This window comes from Triticum dicoccoides, chromosome 1B (assembly GCF_002162155.2).
Source record: "Triticum dicoccoides isolate Atlit2015 ecotype Zavitan chromosome 1B, WEW_v2.0, whole genome shotgun sequence".
NCBI lineage: Eukaryota > Viridiplantae > Streptophyta > Magnoliopsida > Poales > Poaceae > Triticum > Triticum dicoccoides.
Window position 1 is genome coordinate 708,844,293 of NC_041381.1, and position 7,360 is coordinate 708,851,652.

The window sequence follows — 7,360 nt, forward strand, 5'->3', positions numbered from 1 at the left end:
CCCTCTCGGCCGCCTCTTCTCCTCCACCTCTGCCTCCACCACCTCCTCCTCCACTGCCTCTACACAAGCCAGGCTGTGAGCTCGGGCCGGACGGAGAGCTGGTGGCCGGCGGCAAGGAGTGGAAAAATATCTCCTCTATCTCCCTCATCCCACCTCCCTCTCGGCCGCCTCTTCTCCTCCACCTCTGCCTCCACCACCTCCTCCTCCCCTGCCTCCACACAGGCCAGGCTGTGAGCTGGTGGCCGGCGGCAAGGAGTGGAGGACATGGCGGGGCGCGCGGCGGTGCGGAGAGGCAGAAGTCGCCGTCTCTGTTGGTCGACGATGGAGAAACGGCCGCAGCCGAGGAGGATAGCCATGGAGGGGAGGGCGCGGCCTCGATCCGGATGAGGGGAGCAGGAGCTGCGCCCCTCTTCTTCGCGCGCAGTGGCCGGGGGCCTCGGCTAGGAGCTTCACCCTCTTATTCGCGCGCGGTGCAGCGGTGACCTGAGGACGAGTTGAGGTATAGTGGTGGTTCCAACACACGTTGCAGGGGGAGGCGGCGGTGCTTCCTTGCCTCGTCTGTTCCCCCACCCCCCTCCCGCATCTCCTCTGCCATGGGTGCGGAGGCGAGCTTCCCGGCGATGGCGGCGGCGCTGGATTCGATCTGCAGGAGAGAGAGGGAGGTGCGTCTTCGAATGGGAGAGGGTCTCCGCCGGCGTCGGCCTGCACCGGCGACCTCGCCTTCCAGGGCGGCTTGACTACAGTCTACAGGTGACTACGTCTTGTTCTCTATTGATTTTCCTCTTGTCTGGTCGAATTCCGTGGTCAAAACAGTGGCAGTTTTCTTCATTGGCTAATCTGATTTGGGGCTGAGTTTTTCCCTAGATTCCTTCTTCTTACAGTTCCTTTACAACTTGCTGTTCATAGCTTGCTATGGTTGCTAGGTGTATAGACATACATGCACATGTATATCTAATTGGATTGTTAGCTGGCATTTTCTCTAATGTACGTCTCTGAAATTACTAATATGTGGACTTCCTAAACATGATATTTGCAGATAGGAGAACAAATAAATAGGACCAAGAAAATTAGTTGCTCGTATATTAATGTGTCGCGGAGAGAAGTACCCGATTGGAGAAATTTGGTATGCCGAGTAATCTGCAGGTACATAATTATCATCATAGAAAATAGAATTATCTGAGTATTGTTTGGAGGATAACAACTCCTCAAATTGGCTCATTTATTAATTTAGACCGTATGCGGAGGCTGACGAATGGGGAAGGTGGAGAGGAGTGGCGGATCCGCCTCCTCGGCATGGCTCTCGTTCCTTCGGCTGTTGCTTACGGTTGAGGTTCGATGCCGCCCTCGTTTTGCTTTTTGCATGGCCCTGTTAACTTTGCTTTGGCTTACGTCGTGCTGTTCTGTTTTCCTCTTTTACTTCTCCTTCCCTTGCTGGTGCAAGATCGTCCAGTACGTTGTTCATCCTTCGGCTTGCTGCTCGGGCTGATGGTTCGTGCGACATCCATGCTGTTAACCAACAAGGTTAGATATGCTCTAATTGGCCTGGTTGGTTAGTTCTTGGTAGATAGTCCATGAATTCGGGCGTTTGTACAGCCAGCTTGCTGTCTATATGTTTTGGTGTTTGCCTGCTATACCTGTCGTGCTGTTTGTGGGTTTTTTCATCGGATCTCGTTAGGAAAAAGTGGGTTCTTGTTTACTTATGCTTGTCCTGGTGGTTTGCTTCCTGGTTGATTGAGTGCTCATATGTCGTTGGTTGATATCCATGTTTGTAGTGTGCCCAGTTTTTGTACCTTCTTGATAATTCCCAATAGACTGCAGTACCTGCTCAGGTTAGTACTTTGAGAGAAATATATGCAGCAAGTAATAGTTGTTCCTTGCTAATAAAGGACAGCTAACTACACAGATAATTAATCTATGGATTATAAAATCCAGTAGATTGTTTATATATGCACCAGGTAATGGTTGTTGCTTGCTAATAAAGGAAGGATATCTAGATTTTTTTTCTGTGGGTTGCAAAATGCAATACACCATCTGCTTATTGTTTTTATACATGCTTGCCTGATTATTTTTGTTCCTTCACAGTGAAGAACTGAAATACCTGAAGAGAACATCAGGAGGCGATGCTAGAAGCTTGCTTGTGTGCTAGCTGTTGTTGCGATTCGAAGGAATTTGCAAGTTCTCACTGAATGGAAAAAAGACGCACTATGATGAGAGATGACTAAATGTACAGTTTTGAATCCCATTGTCATCAGTAGTTTAAATACCTTTGCCATCAGTAGTTTAAATAGCAACCAGAATTTCTTTTCCTGAGCCAGTGATTAATGGGTGCTAAAGCTGCTCTGCATATTAGTAAAAACATGATGTATTTTAACTAGAAAGTATAATTTGTTTACTGGACCAGTGACCGATCAATGTTGAATTAGCTCCAAATATTTTGTGGAAGTTCGCTGAATCACTTGTCTGAATGTTGCTGCAGATTCATACGACTTTGAATGTTGTTCTGTAACCGATGACTCAAAGTGATTATACACTGAAACCCTTTTTGAAAATGAAACAGAAACCTTACTTGAGAGCAGGCAGAGGCGTGGAGCCAATGGTATGCTCTTGGATCAATATTCTACAAGTTAAAGAACATTCATATGTTCTAGCATCTATAGATTTACATTTGCCTTTTAATAGTCTAATTACTACATGTAAAAACTGCATCCATTTTGGTATGTGATACTGCAAGTGTAAATTAAGAAAGTAGCCTTTACGGTCTAGCTTCAGTATCTGTAAATCATGGTTACGTACATACTACATAAAAAAATGGAGCATCCTTATGCTACCAAATTATTTGCTTGATCTGGCTTGTTGGTTTCTGAATACTTTTACAGGTGATGTTGTTGCCTGCTCTTCTAAACTGCCGCTTGTTCATCGTTTGCTGTTTTGCCTATCAAGGTTTGTGCTTCCTCTTTAAGCTATATTTTCTTTTGGTTATTGTTTTTGTATGCAGTTTTCTTCTTCTCTGTGGCAACGTATTTGGATCATGTTTCTCTCTGAAGCATATTGGTTGTCTGGCTTTATCTTTTTACTAGCAGGAAGGTAACTACTCGAAGCAATTGGCGAGACAAGCATTCGATGGAGCTCAAAGCGTTGATCTTGAAGGAAGGTAACTACTCAAAGGTATGCACCTATTCATGTTGGAGCAGTTAAGTTTGCAAGGATTTGCTGCTGGAGGGCATGGTATGTTCTCTCAAGAAGTTCTTTGTGATCCGGTGACATCTTTTGGCCTATTGGGGAACTGGACATGATTTATATTGCGAAGTTCAATGTATGGATGACAACTTCCTCTCATATCTGTTCTGTATATTTTATATACATGGTTTTTTTGTTCTATCATGTGCGTTCCTGCTGCAGACTTTTGTAGGGAAATTCACCATGGAAATTTAAATAATGGTTCCCTGCCCATCCGTTTACTTTCTTGCATTTATTCTTCATGCTATAGGCCACACTTTTCCTATTTTGTTAAAGAAGTGAACTCATTCCTAAACTTCCACCGTATATACATTAACACTGGGATACTGTACCAACCCAGCAATACTCTGATCCTTCATTATTTTCTGAAAAAAACTATGAATTTCTCTATGTCAGTGTAGTACTATATCCCACAGATTCTTCTTTGTAACATGTTCATCTATTTGGGTGCATGCCTTCAAGTTGTACTATATTGAGCACCCTGAGATAATCATCGAGAAGTTTGGTGGAATTTTAAATGATTTATTAAGCGACCTTTTTGTAGTATTGGTAGCTAAAAATGAGATACTTATGCTTGTTGATGCCTTCCCTTTTTGTAGTAACATCCATGTGTCCAGCATATGTAGAATATTAGAATTTTCTTGGCTGTTTATTGTAGTTCGTTCTCAGGGTTTGGAAAATTCTTTAGCTATATTCCTTGTCTCAAGCGAGCATGAGCAATATCTTCTTTATGCCGCATGCCGCCAAGTTTCTCTATTTTAGATGGTTGTGTTTTTCCGCTTCTAAAAAGGGATATGTATTTTATTAATCTGACTATCATTTTTGGTAGGTACATACTGAAGGATGTTTTGAGGCTAGCACCTGCTTTAGAAGTTTTGCAATTCACAACAATACCTCATAATTTTGATTTGATGTCCAGAATGTCAATTGAAGAATGAGCCTATGAACTGCATTGTAGTTTGTAATATATCCTTATATATGGTGCTTGTGGCATTTTTTTTTTCAATTATAAGTTTACATTTATGGGTATTACAAAGTCCCCCTTTCTTTTTCCACAAGGGGCAGTAGCTGTGCCATTCGATTCGAAGGACAAAGAATTGATCACAACGGGGTAGCATTCAGGATATATACACAAGAGTATAGAACCAAATTATATGATGTAATTGACCACTATTTCTATTAACTTCTCTTGTGCACAATGTTCATGAGTTCATGTATTAAGTACATGTTATTGTGTCACTTGTGTTTACTCTTTTTTTAATGCAAGTTTACAGCTACTCGGAGTTCCTAATTGCAGACTCAACTATCTTGACCTACCGACGATCTAATTTGTGGCATTATTACCTTAAGAAAATATTTGCATTTAATTTTCTTTATATATATAGGGGTATAAGTTCTTACCAAATGTACTTAAATATACGGTTATTGAAAAAATGCTAATATTTTCCACACGAACATGGTTTTAAACAGGTCTTTGCGCCATTTGGCGCAACTGGTCATCTAGTGTGGAGGAAAGGACACCACCTACACCCGAACATCTACAGCCGGTGTTACACCCATATCCGAGGAATACTCTTCGGACGATTGACCCGGTAAAGGTGAAAAGGAGTGGGCGATGGTGTCTATCAAGTGCCGAGGAACCGGCAAAATCTGAGGACGCAAATATGATGGAGTATTGGCGTCAGGCTATGAAAGAAGAGTTGAGGTCGATCCACGACAATAATGCGTGGGAGCTTGTGGATCTTCCCAACAATGAAAAAGCTATGGAGCTCAAGTGGGAATTTAATGTCAAGAAAGATGTTGAAGGGTGCATGAAGCACAAAGCGAGGTTTGTAGCCAAAGAGTATGTACAAAAGGAAGGTGTGGACTTCGAAGAATTGTTCGTTCCTATTACAAAGATGGAGTCGGTGAGATTACTTATCGCTCTGGCGGCTCAAGAATCATGGAAAATACATCACATGGCATGAAATATTGCAATCCATTTGACGCTCCAATGAAACCTCATCTTGAGCTAAGCAAGAAGAGCAAATTTAAAGCACCCACAGTTAATGCAATAGAGTATATTGCAGCTGCAGCTGCGATGTGTCAAGTTGTGTGGCTAGGGAGGCTACACGATGATCTCATGGATCGAGATCGAAACAAGTGGTGCTCAATGTTGATGGAAAGTCTAAAACTTTTTTATGCGAAGAACCAGTGCGGCATGATAGGAGTAAGCACATTGATACGGTGTATCACTATATAATGGACTGCGTGGAAGAAGGTAAGATGAAGGTCAACTACGTTTGCATCGATGATCAGATGGCGGATATGCTAACCAAGACTTTGGATCGAAAGAAGTTCTTGGAGATGAGAAGAAGGATCGATGTTGAAGCTGTGATGTGACCACGTCGTGATTAGGGGGGGGGGGGGTGATTGTTGGAGTTAATCACGACATACCCTCCAAAGCTAGTGGTGTCCACTTCGTGTACAAGCATGTATCCGACTAGTACTAGAGTATGAGTTAGTCTAGGAGTAGGATTGCACTAGATAGCTTATCCTGTAGTACTATTTATATATGTACGTACCCTGGCTTGTAACACCACCGTGATTTGAGTTGATCAATAAAGCAATAAGGCTCGAGACGAGCCTTTGGCAATACATCAGTCTCGCGTGCGTTTGACAGTTCCGGCCGGCTGGCCGCTGCGTGCGTACGTGAGATACTAGTTGATCAAAGGAATCGATCAAGCTAGTACGTGGTGTTGCTAGCTTACAACGGTGCGTCTCGGCGTAAAGCACCTCGTCGAGTTCGCCAACAAGCTTCATTCGTCATCATTGTTCCTCGTTGGTCGTATCATCGTTGTCGGAAAGTACTCGGCGTCGGAACTGAGCCAACAGGGCTGGGAGAAAACCGTGATGGTGGCGGGACTTTTATGAGAAGAAAATATTTCTAGAACACGAAACCAGTGACAATTCAACACACACAAAGGGTTTCAGTTACAACTCGTTTTCAACACGAGTCGTGCCTCTTCTGACGTTTCTCCATAATTAGAGTAAATCTCTTCTAGAACTATGGAAAAAATATATTCAAATTCTACTCTAGAATGATATATCAAACAATGTGTGGCTATCTAGTTCTAGCGCATGTGTTGCGGACCGCATTTGGCACTATCTTCGTCTGGTTGTCTCTGAATCCACCCTCTCTCCGAGCTCCTCCCGATGAACTAATCCGAAAACTTGGCTACTCAACCACCGCATGAGGAGGCTACCACAAAGCCAGACTAGATTCTCATCCAAATCAGTCAAACACCAATGAATCTCCTCTATATTTCCTGGAAATCCGTCGAAACGCACGAATATTCAGCTAGTTTTATTAAGATACAACTTAGATAAAAAATTAACTTGCGGACGAACGCGCTCATGGAGATCGAAGAGCTCTCTAACTGTCATGGTAGAGAGCATACCAATGCATTTCCAAGATAGGATTTTCATTATTCCCGGCGCTCCTTCACGATCTATCTGAGGAACTGCGATCAATCGTCAATCCATCAATTCCTGTGAGCTCTCTTTTCTTCTTATTTGTTTTCTTGCGAGCTAACAAGATGCAAGTTACTTCTTTTTGTCGGTGCTGCCTCCAAGTCTGCACTTGTTGTTTTCCTGACAATAGTAAGCTGTCAATCCTATTAACCCTTTGGAGTTGAACTTGAGCATGAAGTCACATGTTTCACCGTTTGAGTTTGAAACTATTATTCTTAAAACCAATAATTATTTAGTAACACTAATATTTCTTGAATAAGTAGTTTGACCAGAGTTTGACAAAAAATTCAGAAAAACATAAATTTGAGGATAATTTTTTTCCTTTCAAAATTGTGGATTCTAAAATTTGCAAAACGGCCTACGGCCGTCGAAATCGGATCTGGATTTTCGTGCTGAACATTTTGATATATTATACGTTTTTTCGACATCGTATGCAAAAGTTATAGCCGCTTTAGTTTTTCATAACACTTTTTTCCAAAACATGTCCAAATTTAAGTTTTTAAATTTTCCTAACTAGTAGATGTAGTAACATAACTACATCTCGAAGGATTTTAATTTTTGAAGTTTTTATCAATTTCTTTTATTTTTTTCAAAATTGAAATGGCGATAC

General features: G+C 42.2%; 1 long non-coding RNA gene across 3 annotated transcripts; it reads left to right on the forward strand.

The window, feature by feature from the left end:
• The first annotated feature begins 6 nt into the window (after positions 1-6).
• Positions 7-5,646, forward strand: LOC119349867. 3 transcript variants are annotated; one of them, XR_005169567.1, is made up of 8 exons: positions 7-750; positions 1,037-1,143; positions 1,232-1,521; positions 2,083-2,224; positions 2,477-2,596; positions 2,877-2,940; positions 3,081-3,165; positions 4,708-5,646. It is a non-coding gene; the product is annotated as an uncharacterized LOC119349867 (long non-coding RNA). The 3 variants fall into 3 exon arrangements; XR_005169568.1 differs by lacking the exon at positions 4,708-5,646 and adding an exon at positions 4,067-4,440 and having other exon boundaries at positions 3,078-3,165; XR_005169566.1 differs by lacking the exon at positions 4,708-5,646 and adding an exon at positions 4,067-4,440.
• The last annotated feature ends 1,714 nt before the right edge of the window (positions 5,647-7,360 follow it).